The sequence below is a fragment of the Bactrocera tryoni genome, chromosome 5 (assembly GCF_016617805.1).
Source record: "Bactrocera tryoni isolate S06 chromosome 5, CSIRO_BtryS06_freeze2, whole genome shotgun sequence".
Lineage (NCBI taxonomy): Eukaryota > Metazoa > Arthropoda > Insecta > Diptera > Tephritidae > Bactrocera > Bactrocera tryoni.
The window spans coordinates 32,388,393-32,405,888 of NC_052503.1; the positions used below are offsets into that span (position 1 = coordinate 32,388,393).

At 36.2% G+C, this 17,496-nt stretch overlaps 1 protein-coding gene across 2 annotated transcripts in view; it reads left to right on the top strand.

Moving 5' to 3' along the window:
• Window positions 1–2,033: 2,033 nt before the first annotated feature.
• Window positions 2,034–17,496, top strand: part of LOC120777233 — an 82,447-nt gene continuing 66,984 nt past the window's right edge. The window contains exon 1 of one of the 2 annotated variants that reach the window (XM_040108415.1): window positions 2,034–2,552. The gene's annotated coding sequence lies outside the window, so the exon portion shown is untranslated. Of the gene's footprint in view, window positions 2,553–2,734; window positions 2,957–17,496 lie in introns of those variants that run through there. The other variant, XM_040108416.1, reaches the window with a different exon arrangement.

The following is a 17,496-nucleotide window of genomic DNA, read 5'->3' on the forward strand; positions in this document are numbered from 1 at the left end:
AAAGATTATAGATTAAGATTATAGATTATAGATTATACATTATGGATTGCAGATTACAGATTATAGATTGCTGAGTATATATTATAGATTATACACTAAGATTATAGATTACAGATTATAGATTATAGATTACAGATTATAGATTATGGATTATAGATTAAAGATTATATAATATAGATCATAGATTACAGTTGATGAATTAAAGATACCAGAATAAAGATTAAAAGTTAAGGATTTAATATTATATAAAAAAATAAAAAATAACATATTGAATAATTAATATTAAAGTTTGGAAATTTGGGTCTAAAAGTTAAATTATAAAGATTTTCTACACATTACGATTCAATTTCCAAAATAAAATATTGCTTTTAAGATTTTATATATACCAACCTTCATCTGGCATGCGTCTTCCCAACATTTGTTTATAATTTGCCGCAAAGAGAGCGAAGAAACAGCCAAAATCAAAGTGCAAAAAGTCGAGGGACAGAAGGTGGGCGCGTCTGCAGTGCCGCCGAATTGTTGCGCTCATAACACGCTACCACAAATACAATTGCAAAGAAAATGCAAATGCGTATGTGGGTATAATTGTGGCGTGTGTGGGAGCATGCCGCCACCACAGTCGTTGTCAGAATGACGTAACGCACATGGCAACGCGACGCTCTCTTGTTGTTTTCATTTGTTTTGTGTTGTGCTCTTTCGAAACAATTGTGATATAACTGAAATAAAAGTGAACATAAAATCGCTACTTAACAGTGGCACTAACACCATGGCAGTCATAAGAGAGTGGCGCATACTATGTTACACAATGTTGTCGACAATAATGCTGTTAAAACGCTGAACCAGCTGAAAAGTAGCTGCAAAATATTGCTGTGAGTTGTTGCGATATTGCCAGACTGCGTGTTTAGCTTATTTTGTTAGAAATATTAAAATCTTTCTAGGAAATGAAACAAATAAAATATTTTCATTAGAACTTAAGCAGATTTTTTACTATATTATTTTTTAGTTTCGATTTGCGGCAAATTTTTCTTTTTATTTAGAGCTACTAGTTTTCAAGAGATTACATGGGTTTCCTCAGGTAAAAACAACCTTTTTCCAACAAATTTTTTCTCACATCAAATGTAAAATATTTTATTAGAATTTTTTATTGTTACAAACACACTCCATTAAAAAAGAAATTCCAAAATTTTTGGGAAAAAAAAATTATTTTAAACTCGGCCATTGTGACAACATATCCGGTGACCCCTCTGAAAAATAATGCGCCCGCGTTAGCAGCATAACTCCTTACAGGATCATTCAACGTTAAAAAATATATGTTTTAGTTAAAACCTTTACTTGGACGAAGAAAAAAAATGAAAATTGGATTTTTGACAAACATTTTTACAAAAAATTAAAATTTCAGTGAGAATTTCGCGACCTTTTTTAACAAATACATAGTTGTAAAAACCCATCGAACAAGACTTTAAGAATTGTATCTCAAAAACCTGTGTAAAATTTCATGAAGATCGGTTGAGTAGTTCTCGAGAAATCTTGCCAACCGTCTTCAATAACACAGTTTCGAGAAAACCAGTTTAAAGACGGTTTTCCCGGGCTGTATCTCCGAAGCTATTACTCGGATAAACTTGAAAATTTAGGACAATATTCTAAAGTTGTTGAATAATTACATAAGTCAATAAATAAGTTGGATTTTTGAAACCCGTAAACCCATGTAATCCTTTAATTGAAGGTTTCACTCAAAATTTGAACCGAAAAATGTAAGCAAATAATTTCAACAAAAGTTTGATCTACAATTGCGTGCTTACTCCAAAAACCAACCAGTTAAGGTTATGAAACACTTCAATGAATTTCAGTGATAGCCACATCACAGCTGGCATTATTTCCACTGCTTAGCGCTCACCAATGCCGCTCCACGTCAGTTGCGCTCAGTTCAACGATTCTGACGTTTACAGTGCGCGTCCCAACAAGCCCCTACTGCGCGCTGTTGTGTTGTTACTCACTGTTTTTGGCGAGCAGTCTTAGCGCGGCACGCCATTCATTTCGGTTTCAGTTGAGCAGCATAAACGGCGCACGTTGGACGCTTTTCTTTGCGAATTTTTCAGTTCGACAAACGCGTTTTCTGTCAGTTTTCAAAGCAAAAACCAAGAACAAAAACACAGTGTTGAAGGTGTGTGTGTGCACGCGCGTGTGTATGTGTGCGAATACAGCGTTGAAACGTCGAAGAAACGCCAGCGAGTCGTGGAGAACGTGCCAGACACAACAAAAAATATTATAATTTTTTTTTACTTCTTGTGCTGTGCTGATTTTTAAGTAATTCAAATTGAAGGAAAACAGTTGTTTTTGCATTTTGTGTTTTTTTTGCGCATTTTTCTTACGTTCTGCTAGCGTGTACGCCGATTTTCGTTCGCTACAACACACGGCAAGTCAAGTTTGTTTGTTTGATGCGGAATTTTCATTTCTTACAATTAATAAAGCATGATCAAGGAATCGAAATCAAATCGAGTGTTTAAAAATAAATACGTTGTGTGTCCAAAAATACAATAAATAAATGTGTTACGGTGAGTGTCAGAACGTCACATAACGTTGGCGACGACGTCGAAGGCAGCTGGCTGGCTGGCTGGCTGACGTGAGTACGGCCAAGCAAAGCAAAGCAAAAGCAGTTACGTAAAGAGTGGAGAAGTTCATAAGGTGTGCGAGTGTGTGTGCGTGTTTTTCTATGTTTGTGGGCATATCGAAATGGTTACAAAACAAGTTGTTACGCCCATTGGCTAGAATTTTCCGTAGAATTTGTTCAATTTTTTCGCCAAAACACGCGTAATTTTCACCAGTGAAATTGTAGTGAAATTATTTGGAAGCCAATTTGTGCCAGCAGCTGGTAACAGCTGTCGTGGCGTTCCAAAATATACGTGGGGGCGTGGCTGTCTGCTATCAAAATGCTGTCAGCAGTCGCTTTCCCGTACTGGTGAGTCACAAAATCGTTAAAATTGATTAATTAAGCTTGCTTTATTGCTTAAAAAAACACTGAGAAAAAATTTATATATTTTCATAATTACAACTGTGTATTATGCAAGAAGCTGTGACGCAAAATTCAACTAACGCGGGTTCTAAGAAAAAAGACGAGCACCAAGCAAACCCAGTTATAAAATCACCTCATGGCAAATACACAACACAAAAGCACACATAAAGTCAATACGCCGCTCTTTTGTCAATGTGTTGCACACAAATTGTTGTTGTAGCGCGCTTTGTAGGCGCTCTGTTTAGCGCAGTGCGATTGTGAGTGCTGTGAGAATGTGAGTGAGTAGCAAAGAACGCTTTGTGACATCCGCATGTTAAGCGCTGACTCAGTGTTGGCAATCAAATTTTGTTTTCATAACCACAATATCACAGAAACAAGTGGAAAAAGTGCAAAAATCCGCACGAAATGCTCTTAAAATCTGTAACAGTGGATTTACATGCCGGCTGTACAGCGCACTGTTAAGCAGCTGTTAGGCTGCTAATTCATTCATTTGCAATAAATGAGGTTAAGCATGTTTGTGTGCATCCCTCTCTCTCTATCTCTCTCTTCTGACATTGTGTTTTGCGTCTGTGAAAGAGCGCTTGTATGTATCTGTGTTTATGCGCGAGCGTTTGCAGGCGTCAATTGAGCGCAAAATATGCTAATGAAAAGCAAATAAACGTTGCGTCAAGGAAAAAAATATATATACATGACAATTTAAAAGCTAAAGCAACGCTAGTGTTTGCTTTGTCAACACACGGAACTCAAAGAACGCCAAAACACTTAACAACATTGTTAAAGCGCGAGCGGCATGGGAAGAACGCTCGCTCGCGTCGACGAGCAAATAGCCAAAAAAAATATTGAGAAAAAAAGAAAATTAAAATATAACAAATAACAAATAGAGAAATAAAATTAAACAAATAGAAAAAATAGAATAGAAAACAACAACAAAGCTGCATAGAAATTGTGAGAACGCTTATAAAATGCTTACGTGTTGTTTATATTTTTAAACAGCATTACTAAGCGTTATTTTGCCGTCTTCGCTGAAAATTCACACGAATCACAATATTTATTTTTTCAGCGCTGACGACCAGCGCAGAGTCATTGGTGAAAATTTCCCACATATCCGCCGACATGGCAGCGTTTTCGCTTAGACAAGTGCGCGCATTCCATTTTAATTGTGTCAATGTTTGACAGCCAAGCAACAACTGCCTCGTTTTTCTAGTTTTTTATTACCATTTTTTATTGTTGTTGCTGCAACAACAACATTGCGCTTATTTCTTGGCCAATGCCGCCACCATTCGACCAGCAAAGGCAAGACACGCGGCCGTTCCGCGCCAAGCCAGGCGCGCTCGCTCTCCTGCACGCGTAACGCGCACTGCTCCTCTTGGCAGTTACGTAAGTATAGGCAGGCTGGCGTACGCGCGCCTAACTGAATTAACGAAAGAAAGAAAAGTTAAGAAAAAATCGACGCAGCGCTCAATTGTGATGCGTAATCGGTGGCACATCTAACAGCCGTTTAGCGTTCGCCTATCTAGCTATCTAGCCGCATGCATGTGCGCGTGTGTGCGCCAGTATCCATTGAACTGAGCGGAAATGGTTATGTGTACGCATATACGGCGACGTAACACACCTTTGTTGGTTATGAAATGAATGCAAAGTAAATATGTTGTTGTATATTTCTGCTATTTACTTTTAGACCAACGCCACAGCTGGGAATCAAGGCGTGTGGTTGACCTTCAAAATTTTATATATGTATCTTTGTTATAATTTCTTTTAGATTGAAAATATGTATGTTACAAATAAAGCAATTAATTTCTGATTTTCTCAGCGCAATTTCACGAACTTGAAATTACCAACACGCTTATGAAATAAGTAAATCTGATGCAAACAGGCAAAAAGTGTGTTAAATTGTGAAATTATTGCATCGTTGTCATTATTTAGGAATTAGGAATGTAATTTTTCTGCTTTGTCGATGGTGCATATTCTTCATATTAAGCTAAAATGAATTATATAATATATTTATTTATTTTATTTTATTTATAATATATTTATGCAACTTTGGTTGACTTAGAAATGTCGAATTCTGTCGAGCCATAGATCAGATTCATAAAGAACAGATTTTAGTATAAAGTAAAACCACTAATGCCTTCTCTATTCGGTTTTCCATATGTAACATAAAAATGCTATATACTTGTAGTAAAGCTTCCGATTACGTAAGGTCGATTATAGCGATTATTTTTCGATATCATTTCTGTATTTCTAAATTTCATTTCGACGAACATTCTCTAGAGATGCCTCTTACAGAAAAAATTCACTGGTGGCTGGATTTGAAGAATAAGATGAATCGTTCGGTTGGGAACACCCGCTTCTTCCAAAGCTTTCTATCCCAATTTTCATGTACGATATTTCAGGATGTTCCCTTGATATCATTAGAGAGTAAGTCATGTCGATCAACTTAAGTTTTCGGTCCTTCGGCACAATTTTGTGAATTTTTAATGACTTTATCCGTAATTGGACGTCCACTGTTTTTTGTTTGCGGTACTTATATAAAGTATACAGAGCTTAGGCACTTGGAAATGATTGCTGCATCTGGCGGAGAAACCAGAACAACGTTTTTGTATTTTTCGTCTTTTTTATTAATTCCTTTCAAAATACCATAATTTTGGCAGTAAAAAGTTAGTTCATAAGAGGTTAGGTTGGGTGGTTGATTCACCAATACGGCGAGGTGTTAAGTACGGTATTTTATAATCAAAACTTGTATTCAAATGGTTTTTTGTGAGATTAGGTTGTGTTGCTGATTTCTGTACAAAATGCCTAGAACCTATCTCAAATATACCTTGGTGCTTTGTTTCCATTTCAATTGAATGTCAAAAGCTCTGAGATCCGAGGTAGTTCAGCTTTGATCCGGCAAAGGCGGAACAATCGAGACGGTTGTGTTGAGATGATTTTAACTCATGCTCTTCCAAACAGTTTATGCTTAGTGAAGCTTATACCCGTGCCCATTCCTCTAAATATTCTGCAATACCGTTATGATAAGGTACCCAAATCAGTGTAATTATTAAGTCACTCGATGCAAGAAGTAAGGAGTTGAAGAAGAAGAGAAGTAAGGAAACCTCAAACTCGAGGGCTTTAACAGGTTGCATGGTCACCATTAAGGAATAGGCTGCGTTACAGAGCAGTAGATCTTTAATGGCAGTCATGGAAGACGCCGCAATGATCGGTAACCCCGAACCTGGAGTTGATAGTTGGTTCCCGATAGCATACCCCTTTGCAAATTTTTCTCGAAAGATTTAATCCTTAAGTCAAAGCATATTGACACATTTTGAGGTTAGATCTAACGATAGAACACTGTTACAAATTTAGATCTGGTGACGCGCTCTCAAAAAAAACGGTACGAAAAAAGCATTTCCGAAATGTAAACAAGAAAGATTTGAGAAAAACATAAGGAAATATAATTTAGCAACAAATACAATTAATTACGTAAGCAGTGACACAATTTCTAGCATCACACTCTTATATAACTGAATACCGGAGAATATAGAAATCATGCAGAAAATCCTACAGGAGAGCTTTTTCAGTTTTTTGTATGCCAAACACACATTTAAATAAATCTATTTCAAATAGCTCTATACGAAAATGCACCACTTCCATACATACATATGTATGTATGTACATACATATGCGTATCAATCCTGCCATCTTTCACCTCCGCAATAAATTGTCGATTTTTATTTTAGCTCTTCAACAATATATGTACATATGTATGTATGGATGTATTTTATTCACTTTATTTTGGCATTTTTCCTTGTTACGTTACTGAATTTATGTTTCATTATATAAATCAACGCAACTATATGACATAATTAAACCCATAATCCCCGCTACCCTTTGCCACGAGCGAAATACAAATGTAAATAAAGCATAAAAGGAGTGACGAAAATAAGCACAACAACACATAAGCATACACATATCGACATTATTTTTGTACGCCACCAACACACACACTCATTTAAGGGGGCAACATTAATAACATAACAGCGAAGGCGACGGCAACGGCGGCGGCGGCGGCGTCAAACATTTGTAGGCCACTTTCGGTTATACAATCGCGCTCGATTACGCCCAATAAATTTGTTGTTGCTAACTGACGGCTGTTTATTAGCCGCTGTTCATAAGTAACACATGAACTGCAGTGCATATGTGTACGTGAATATATATATGTGTGAGTTGGTGTGCTTGGTGGCTGCCCTGATTTGCTTGATTAGCGGCACATCTGCCGCGCACTGTTGGGCGCTGAACGCTTTAAAATCATAAAATTATTAAATTCATAAAACCACATGCGGATACAACAACAAAACATATTTGCGATAAATCGGCGCAGAAATGGAGGTGAATATATCCCAGCTGCAAGCTCAAGCAAAGAAAATCATTTCCATCACCCTGAAAGCCATAAGGAAATCTGAAACAAAGCAACGAAAAAAGCGAAAAGATTTTTGAGAAAAATGGCGTGTTAATGACTTTGATGTGCGCCAATAAAAAATTGAAGCATTCGCACGAATGTGAAAAAGGCAGAAAATGAAATAACAACGCAGAAAAACAGCTCAACTTGATCGGTCCAAGTCAGCGGCGAGTTCACGTGTGGTGTGTGGCAAAATTTAATTAAATGCTTTAAGCGTTTCAAATGCCGGCGCTGACGCACAGTGGAGTGAATGGGGCTAAGAGTTGAGATTAATTGGCACTTGCAGTTATGTAATAGTTAGTAGATATAGTAAAAATAAATTTAATAATTTTGCATAAGATTGATGGTTCTATTTAACACATTGTAGTTAAAATGATCCGATTTAAGTCAAATTACACTGCTTCATTCGATAACAGACATGGGTAATATTTCATTGGTACCAAGTCTAGACTATAAGCATAGCATATGCATATGCATTTAGGAGGCCCAAACAAGCTTCTTTAGTCAAGAGTCACTATCAATGTACATATATCCGTATAAGATGGCGTTGTTCTGATGGACGTCAAGTTCAAAAATAGCTGAATTAAAGAATCTAGACTTTCGTAACTTATTCAGTTTGATAAAAGGGCAGCTGAATTCAAAAATTGGGGTTTAAGTACACACTTAGAATATGGCAGTGACAGCTGGATAAAGAATTTTCGCTTTGAGCACTTATTCAGCTCAACGTGGTGAATGCAGATAAGAATTACAGAAATTTTGTTTTTCAAAACTTTTTCAACCTGAAGCATGGAGAGTAAAATTAAAGAACGTTTACTTTCAAGACATATAATGCTTAGGTACCGACAGCTGAATTAAAGAACATTGGGTTTAGGCATATATTCAGCCAAGGGCAACGAATGCTGAATAAAATAATATTGAATTTCAGCACCTATCCAGTTTAAGATAGCCGAATTAAAGTATACTGACTTTCAGCATATATTCAGCTATATGCAAAAAAGCTGAAATAAAGAATATTGGTTTTCAGCATATGTATATTCATCTAAAGACATAGATAGCTGAATTAAAGAATATTGGTTTTCAGCACATATTCAGCTAAAGCTATAGATAGCTAAATTCAAGAATTTTGGCTTTCAAAACTCATCCAGCTTAATTATAAGATAGCTGAATTAGAAAATCTTGGCTTTTAGTACATATTGAGTTTAAGATAATGCCAGCTGAGTTAGAGAATGTTGGCTTTTAGCACCTATTCAGCTCAAAATAGCTGAATTAAACAATATTGGCTTTTAGCATATATTCAGCTAAAGATAACGAGAGCTGAATAAAAAATATTAGCTTTCAGCATATATTCAGCCAAAGAAAAATATTGCTTAATTAAAGAATATAAAATTTTAGCATACATTCGGCTAAAAAATATATTAGTGAAGCTACAGATTTTTTGTATTCATTTGAACTAAGGACAATCATAGCTTATTGCTGAATATCTATATCGGCTCAATAAAAAAAAATATATATCTCGTAAAATTGAATATCTGTCTGTAGTCTGTCATGTCATTATCGCACTTATATCTGATTACATCAAAAAAAATTACACCACTTTTTTTTGATTATTAGAAATTTTCAAAATCTTCATCAACTTCGCTGCACGGTGCCCACTCACTAGCCGCTGGTGGTGGACGCGCTACACATTAGCTGACTGCAAAAGTAAGAGTGAAATGAACTGAAATCAAATAAAAATTAAATAAATACATTGCTGCGAACTAATAAAAAGCTAAATAAAAAGTATATGCATGAAATTAAATCAAAAATCAAATAAAACAAGCGAACAGTGGAAGGGGTAATCAAACAAATGAAATGCGTTGTTCACTATTTGTATGTTTTCGACATTGAAAATAAAAACCGAAATGAGAACTTCGGCGAATATACATATATATTTATATATGTATATATATATAATATATATATAAGAGTATATAAGCATGCTTCAATATGTATCTACGCATTCCTTGTTATGTAGTTCTGCTGCGCGTACGTGATTGTCGGGCAGGAATTGTTATGAAATCGGCACAACCACACGCACACATACACAAACATACCTACATTAAACGACAAGTCGAATGAATTAATTTTATAACTTTTGCGTTGCGCGCACAGCAAAGCAAAACGACGCAAGGCAAGGCAAATCATATCAAATCAACTTAAACCAACTCAATTCAGCATTTATACAAATGTTAGGGGACTCGGCGCGGTGACAGCTAGAACTGTGGGGGAGCGCGCTGGCTGCGGCAAGTAGAAGGCGCGTCGCAAGACCCCGCCGAGTGTGTGCCGGCGCACTTGAGCAGTGATGCCACGCTATTGAGTGATTGCTCATGCAAATCTGACAACGCACAGCAACAGTAAGAGCGCTATAACAACAACAACAACGGCGGCAGCACAAATCACAATAATAGCATGAATGACAGATCTCGTTGCGTTGCGAGGCGACCATATGTTGTTCGATTCTATTTCGATTATGCACCGCGAACGCGCGATTAATCATAAAAAGTCATTCAAGGCAGCCAGCCCCGGCAGGCAAGCAGGCGAGCTGACGGAAAGCAGGCAGGCATCGCAACAGCTGCTCTTACATAATTCCAAGTGCGCTACTTGCTGCTCGCATCGCTTGGGAATTGTGTAGCAAAACACATACAAGCGCGCATGCATGCAATTGTATATGTGTGCACTGTACGTGTGTGTGGATGCAGGCGCTGTTTTCGTGCAGCTATGCAGTTATTTCGACAAGCGCGCTTACTTGTGTGGGTGCAAGCCGCGCGCGCGTACTTATTCGTATGTGTGTGTAGTGGCGCGCACGTTTAATGCCACTTGTCACCGCTGTGAAATAATCAAATAGCGCATTCGTGCAGTTGCCGCGGATGCCAATGAGATAATCATATTTTCTTGTTGTCTAACTCAATGATTTCATAAAGACCCTGAAATTGGCTTCTTAATTTGTTTGTTTTTCTATTCTTCTGCTATCGCATAATGCCAAACTGTTGGATATGTTTTATAAGCTAATTTAAAGAATATGTTCGGTGGAGTCATTGCAGCGCGTAAGCAGGTGATACATAACTTTTGGGAAGGCAAGGAATTGCAGAGAACTCTTTGAAATATATCACGAGATCTATACATGTCAAGACGGGAATATAAGAAGAATGTTTTGAAAGTACACTTAAGTAGGTTCACAAAGATATTGGTTTAAATATACTGTGTATACTTACTACTTTTGTGTGGCAATGAGAGCTGAATTAAAGATTTTTGGCTTTTAGCATTTATTCAGCCTTATGTGATGATAGACGAAAAGAATTATAGAAATTTTGTCTTTCAAAACTTATTCAGCATAAAGCATGGAGAGCTGAATTAAAGAATATTTATTTTCAGTACATATTAAGCTTAAGGCAATCACAGCTGAATTAATGAATATTGGTTTTCAGCTTATATTCAGCTAAAGACAATGACAGCTGAATTAAAGTGTATTAACATTCAGCATATATTCAGCTTTAGATAAAGAAAGCTGAATTTAAGTATATTGGTTTTCAGCACTATCCAGCTTAAGACAGCTGAATTAAAGGGTATTGGCTTTCAGCACTTTTTCAATTCAAAATGAAAGTTGCTGAATTAAATAATCTTGAATGAAAGAACAGCCGAAGTCAAAAATATTGGCTTTAAGTGCATATGTATTTAGCGTATGTCAATGACAGCTAAATTAAAAAACTTTTTCTTTCAGCACCTATTCAGCTCAAAATGGTGATGAACGATTAGAATTATTGAAATTGTGACTTTCAAAACTTATTCAGACTAAGCTGAAGTATTAGATTTCAGCATATGTCCAGCTTAAGATAGCTCCATTAAAGATTATTATATTCAGCTCAGGACAAAGATAGCTGTATTAAATAATATTGGTCTTCAGCATATATTCAGCTAAAGCCACATAAAGCTGAATTAAAGGCTATTGACTTTCAGCATACATTCAGCTAAAGACAATTAGAAAATACCCTGTGTAAGGTACAAAATTAAGCAAAAGCGAGCTTTTTCTAACTTGCAAGTTGATATAACCCCTTCAAAGTCTTAAAAATTCTTGCCACTTTGTTTTACAGTTGAGAGAAATATGTATAAGCATATAATCACGAGAACAATAAAAATTTCTGAATATAATAGGTTTTTTGTGTTGTTTTTCCGACAAAATTCCTGACATTTGTAAATTTTTCGACGCTGAAGTGTGTGTGTTTTTTTTAACGAGGGGAAAGCATCGAAAGCCTGAACCCCATATCAGTGTGGAACTTTAATTCAAACTAAACCTCCTACTGTCTTATACCGATCCCCCCGGTACCACCACCAAGTATTGGTTCAGGAGAATGATTGAGTATTACTCATACTTACGTACGTGATAATCCGAATGTATTCGGTAACAAAGAAGGGTGGTGTAACACCTTAAATGCACTTTAAAATCAAGAAATCAGTTCTCAACAAAAATAAATAAAACTTCATACAGCTGCAAGCAATTTTCGAAAGGAAAAAACACTTTCTGTATCCTTTAACGGAAGCATATCTCTAACAGTATGCATCTCTCATCTATCAACTTTAAGAAAATTTCCAGTTTCGCTCATTTCAGTTTAGTTTTGAATAACAAGAAATGCAAATTCAGACATGTACAAAGTTGATAGCGAAAAATTTTCTTGTATACATAACCAACTGTCTGCTAGCTGTAGAAAAATTGCAGTCCAGAATTTCTGCTTACGATTTCTATGTTTAATAATTAATATTCAAAATGAAAAAATATATTTGACACTACTTACTTTGTCTTCGTTTTATTATCATTTTATAAAAAAATAATGTTTTAAAATATTTAAATTTTTTTATTTTCAATTTTATTTGATAATGTTCATGGGGTCAAACCATGTATTCATATAAAACTATTTCGCCAACAATATCCCATTGTGTCCACTAAAAATCAGAACACAAAGAAATTTGAGTATTCCTAGTAGTAAAAACTGAGCACCATAAAAGAATCTTAATCAAGATTGACTTTAAATGCTCACACTTTTCCTTTATTCTTTGATTCTGCCATCCATTGTGACCGTAAGAGGCTGCGCATCTAATTGCCAATGCCATAAATGTTGATGACTTATCCGAATCTCCGTAGAATTGCGCATAAATAGATTACATAAACCGAAAATCGCCCGAGTGTGGCTGACATCATGTGAGTTATGCAGTAATTTTAGACAATACCACAAATACTTGGCCAGTATGTCAAGGCTCGGCAGGCGCGACAGGCCGCTGCGGGCTGTGCGAAAACTGCGTTGCCGCCATTGTACGCCACTTGCCACACACACACATAAACACACAATTTAGGTAGCTTTGTATGTGTATACAGATGCACTTGCGTTCATTCGGTTACATTTTGGCTTCCTAGAAGCGCGCGGCATGTAATGCAATGCCGCAACGCGTTGATATTTCAGCTGATAAACGCTGACAGGCATGCCAAAATTAATTTATGTAAGAACAGTTGTATAAAGCGCGGCGATAGCTTGCAGTCAATGCCCGAGATTACTTGCGAATTGAGGAGGTAGATATGTATGTATAGGTTTCTGTGATTTTTATAGGCAGCACAAAGCTGCGAAAGGTATGTGCCAACTAGGTGTGTCTGTTTGTATGTATGCACTGCTTATTATTGTATTTAAGTTCGTCAATGCCAGCGCAAAGAATACGAAGTGCATCATGCATTTATGCGCCAGATAAATTTTGATGAGAATATCAAGCAAAAATAAATGCATAAACAAATTAACTGAAGCACAATGAAGTGCCAGCCGCAGACTATAAGCATACATACACACATATGTATGTATACGTATGTATGTATATTTGCAACTAGAAGGAAGCAGAAATGCCAAGCAACAAGCTCTAGTGCCTTGCATAGAAATAAATCTATTAATATTTACGAACAGCAAGGCACTTAAATCTCCGCCTGTGCGTGTGTGTGTGAAATTGCGTTGGCATTGTTGTTGCATTAATATATATGCAGCTGCATAATAGTGGCCAGCTTTTGTTATTGTTCAGTTGGTCGCAGTAATTGTTGTTTTTGTTGCTATTGCAATTTTGTAGCTTTTTATATGTCAGCATGCATGTACATACTTAAGTGTTTGTGTGTGTTGGTTGGCGTCCACGTAATGTGTTATTGAAATTGCATAATATGATTTCAACAAATTTCTTTATTAAATGCAAGGAATTTTATTCGCACACACACACACATATACACAGCGCGCTACGTTTATTTGCAAGTACGCCACTAAACTGTTCATACTTACAAATGTATATACATACAAACACACGTATGGTATATGGGGACTTGCAATTCACAAGCTTGTAATGTACACTTGTTCTCGCTGCACGTCGCGATTGCGAGCGTTTAGATTTGCAAATAACTGCATTTATTGTATGCAAATATATACATACATATACATATGTGTGTATGCATGTGTATGAGTAGAATCGTAAAATTCTATAATTTTCTATTTTATAACTGTTGCGTAACAGTTTTTTATTAATACATTACACAAATACAAACAAACACAGTAAGGCATACACATTCTCACATGCTCGCACACACACTTACACATACATATATGGTACATATGCAAGCCAACTGCACCTTTAGCGCTTTGCACGCCAAACTACCCACTCTCCGCTCCTCCATGCCACCGTAAAGGGCAGCTTAGTAGAATTTATTGTTTTTGTAATCTCATTAATGTTGGCGCTATCTCGCTGTGTGGGTGTTTGTATGTGTGTGAGAGTGCCTCATTTGTATTGTGCTTTTTATACCCCTAACAGAGTGTATTATGTTTGTCATGAAGTTTGTAAAGCCTAGAAGCAAGTATCAGAAACCCAAGAAACCCTATAATATATGTACAGCGTGTTGAACTGAGTCCACTTAGCCATGTCCGTCTGCCTGTCTCTTTATATACATATGTATATGCAAACTAGTCTCTCAATTTTTGAGTTACTGATCTGAAATTTTGCGCATGTTCTTTTCTCCACAAGAAGCTGCTAGTTTATTGGAACCGCCGATATCGGACCACTATAGCCTATAGCTGCCAGACAAACTAAAAGATCGGTATAAAGTGCTTGTATGGAAAACTCTGTCTTTTGACAAGTTATCTCCGTCAAATTTTGCAAGAATTATCATCTGAGGCCATAATGCAATATCCGAAGAAATTGTTCAGATTGCACTACTATAGCATATAGCTGCCATACAAACTACCGATCAAAATAAAGTAGTTGTTAGGAAATTATTTTTATTTGATGAGATATCCTCACCAAATTTAGCACAAATTATTGCCAAGTGCCACACTATAATCTCCGTGTAAATTGTTCAGATTGGACTACTATAGCATATAGCTGTCATACAAACTGACCGATCAAAATCAGGTACCTGTAAGGAATACATTTTCATTTGACGAGATTCCTTTTAGAAATTTAGCACAAATTATTGCCGAGTACAATGCTACAATCTCCAAACAAATTGTTCAGATCGTACCACTATAACATATAGCCACCCTACAAACTGATGAAAATCAAATTTTTGTATAGAAAGTTTCTTTTATTTAGAAGGGTATTCTAGCTTCGCTGCAATCGCAGTTAAAGTTTTTTTCTTGTTCTTGTTATTGTGGCTGTGCTGTTATGAGCGATGTTATTGACTTGTGTAATTATCAATTTATGCAGTGCCAGACAAGTTTGTTGCTATTGTTTTGCTGCTTGCTATTTATACGTATTTACCATTAGTTGTTCACAGTTCGCTGTTGGCTACTCTCTATTTGTCATTACTCACACAAATGCATGGTTGGATGTGTGTTTGTGCTTACATTTTACTATCTTATCGCGCTTTTTTCACTTTCTACTCGTTGGCTTAACCGACTTTGTGTTGGGTAACTCAATAGAATTTTGAGGTTGTTCGCAAACGCCACAGCCGAGGAAATATTCTAAGTTGAGCTTTCAGAAGCTTTAATTTGTGTTGGAAAGCAAATTGTGACATAACAGCTGTGAGATTTAAGTTTCTAGGTATTTCCGCATTCTTTATCATTTTTTGTGAAAGTTTTGTGTTTTTAGCGAAACATAAACGCGTTTGTTTAACCTGGATACATATGTGATCGTCGAGGTTAAATTTAAAACTTTTAACTTAAGCAGACTTCTTATCAACAAATTGTTGTTCTTTTTAGCATACACCAATATAGATTGTATGTATGTAAAAAAAAAAAACTCCGAAAATTTGAAAGTGATCAAGAAATAGTTTCAGAGTTTCAGAAATATCAGTGTTTTTGTAAGAATTTTGTATCTTAGAGTATTTGGGTCTGCTGTTTTTGGAGTAGGATTTCGCTCATGATTTTGAATAGATGATTGGAAACTTGAATTTCGCATGAAATCATTGAAAGACGGCTAAAGTGTTATTAGAAGATAGTTTTCACATCTACATACCGTGCTCAAGATTTAGATGAATTAAGGCAAGTTTGAATGTTCCTAAAGTATAAAAGATTGGTTATTGTAATTTTATTTGGATTTATGTATGTAAAACATATACAAAGTTATTGGTTATCGAACTACTTACATCTTTAATTCTCAATATATATCCCCATTTGCTTACAGATTGAGAACAGTAACGAAACATAATATCTTTTTTATGCTGAAAGTGAGTCCGGCGAGTTTGGGCATACAATTTTTATTAGATATCCGTTAAATAGAATGTATGATGCGATCTTGCCCTAAGCAGAAAACTCTTAACTTCACATGGGCTTATTGAAGGATGACGTTAACATTATTACTGGTCTAAAGAGACTCTTTTCACATCAACTGTTCTCACAATTTATGAGATGTTACGATATTTCAGATTATAAATATTTAAAGTAAATGAGCTTGGGTCAAGAATTTTTGTTCATATTATATTTATCTGAAATATTCCGACTGCTATTTTATCAATGCACACAACCAAATTTACAGTGTGGACAACAACCCACAGAGTGGCATTTCAATTTCATCTCCATTTAAATTTGATTAAGAATTAATGTAGTAAAATAATATTTTTATTTGTTTGGTAAATTTATTTAAAGTAGAGCTTTAATCGTCCGTTTCTCGATTGATCAATTAACTCTTGTGCGAAAAGGCTGTTAACAGACTGTCAACCTTAGACCGATAAAGCTTCTAAGCCTTCGAAACACATGAAGAACTCTTAAAGTGAAGATAAAATATATCCAAGTGAACAGTTTTGTTGACGACGAAGCACATCCAGTACGGCCATCAAAACAAAGGAACTGGTGCTTAAGAAAGTTAACAGTCAGAGATAATACTGGCATCGCTGGAATATCGGAAGGATTAGTGAAAACCATTTTGAAAGGTCATTGGGTCTAAGAAAAGTGAAAGCACGATTGGTTCCAAAATCACTAAATTTTTTCGAAAAACACTGTCACATTAACGTTTGTGAAATAATGCTTATCGACTACCAGGATGTCATGAATCGTGTAATTACTGGCGATGAGCCTTGGATCTATGCTTATGACCCGGGAACAGAAGATCAATCGGCCGAAAATCGGGGCAAACATATAGCTGTCCCCATGTAAAATCAAGTCAAAATTCAGGGTTATGTTGACAGTTTTCTTATATTATCAAGGTGTGATGCACTCCGAACTCCTCCCGACCGGCCAAACTGTCAACAAGTAATACTATTTGAGTAATATGTGTCGTTTGCGCGAAGCTATTCGTAAAAAGATGCCGGGATTATGAGCCGACAATTCTTGGTTTTTGTACCACGATATTGCGACGTCTCATACTGCATTGATTCTTCGTGAGTTTTTCGCCAAATTTTCATCCAATATCATACCACAAACAACATATTCCCCTGATTTAGTTTCTGGCCATTCAGCAGATTCAAAAAAATTGCTCCGGGGAAACCGTTATGAGCCAATTAAAGACATTTAACATGAATCGCTACGCGCGTCGAAGCCATTCCGGGGATTCATTTTAACAACTGTTT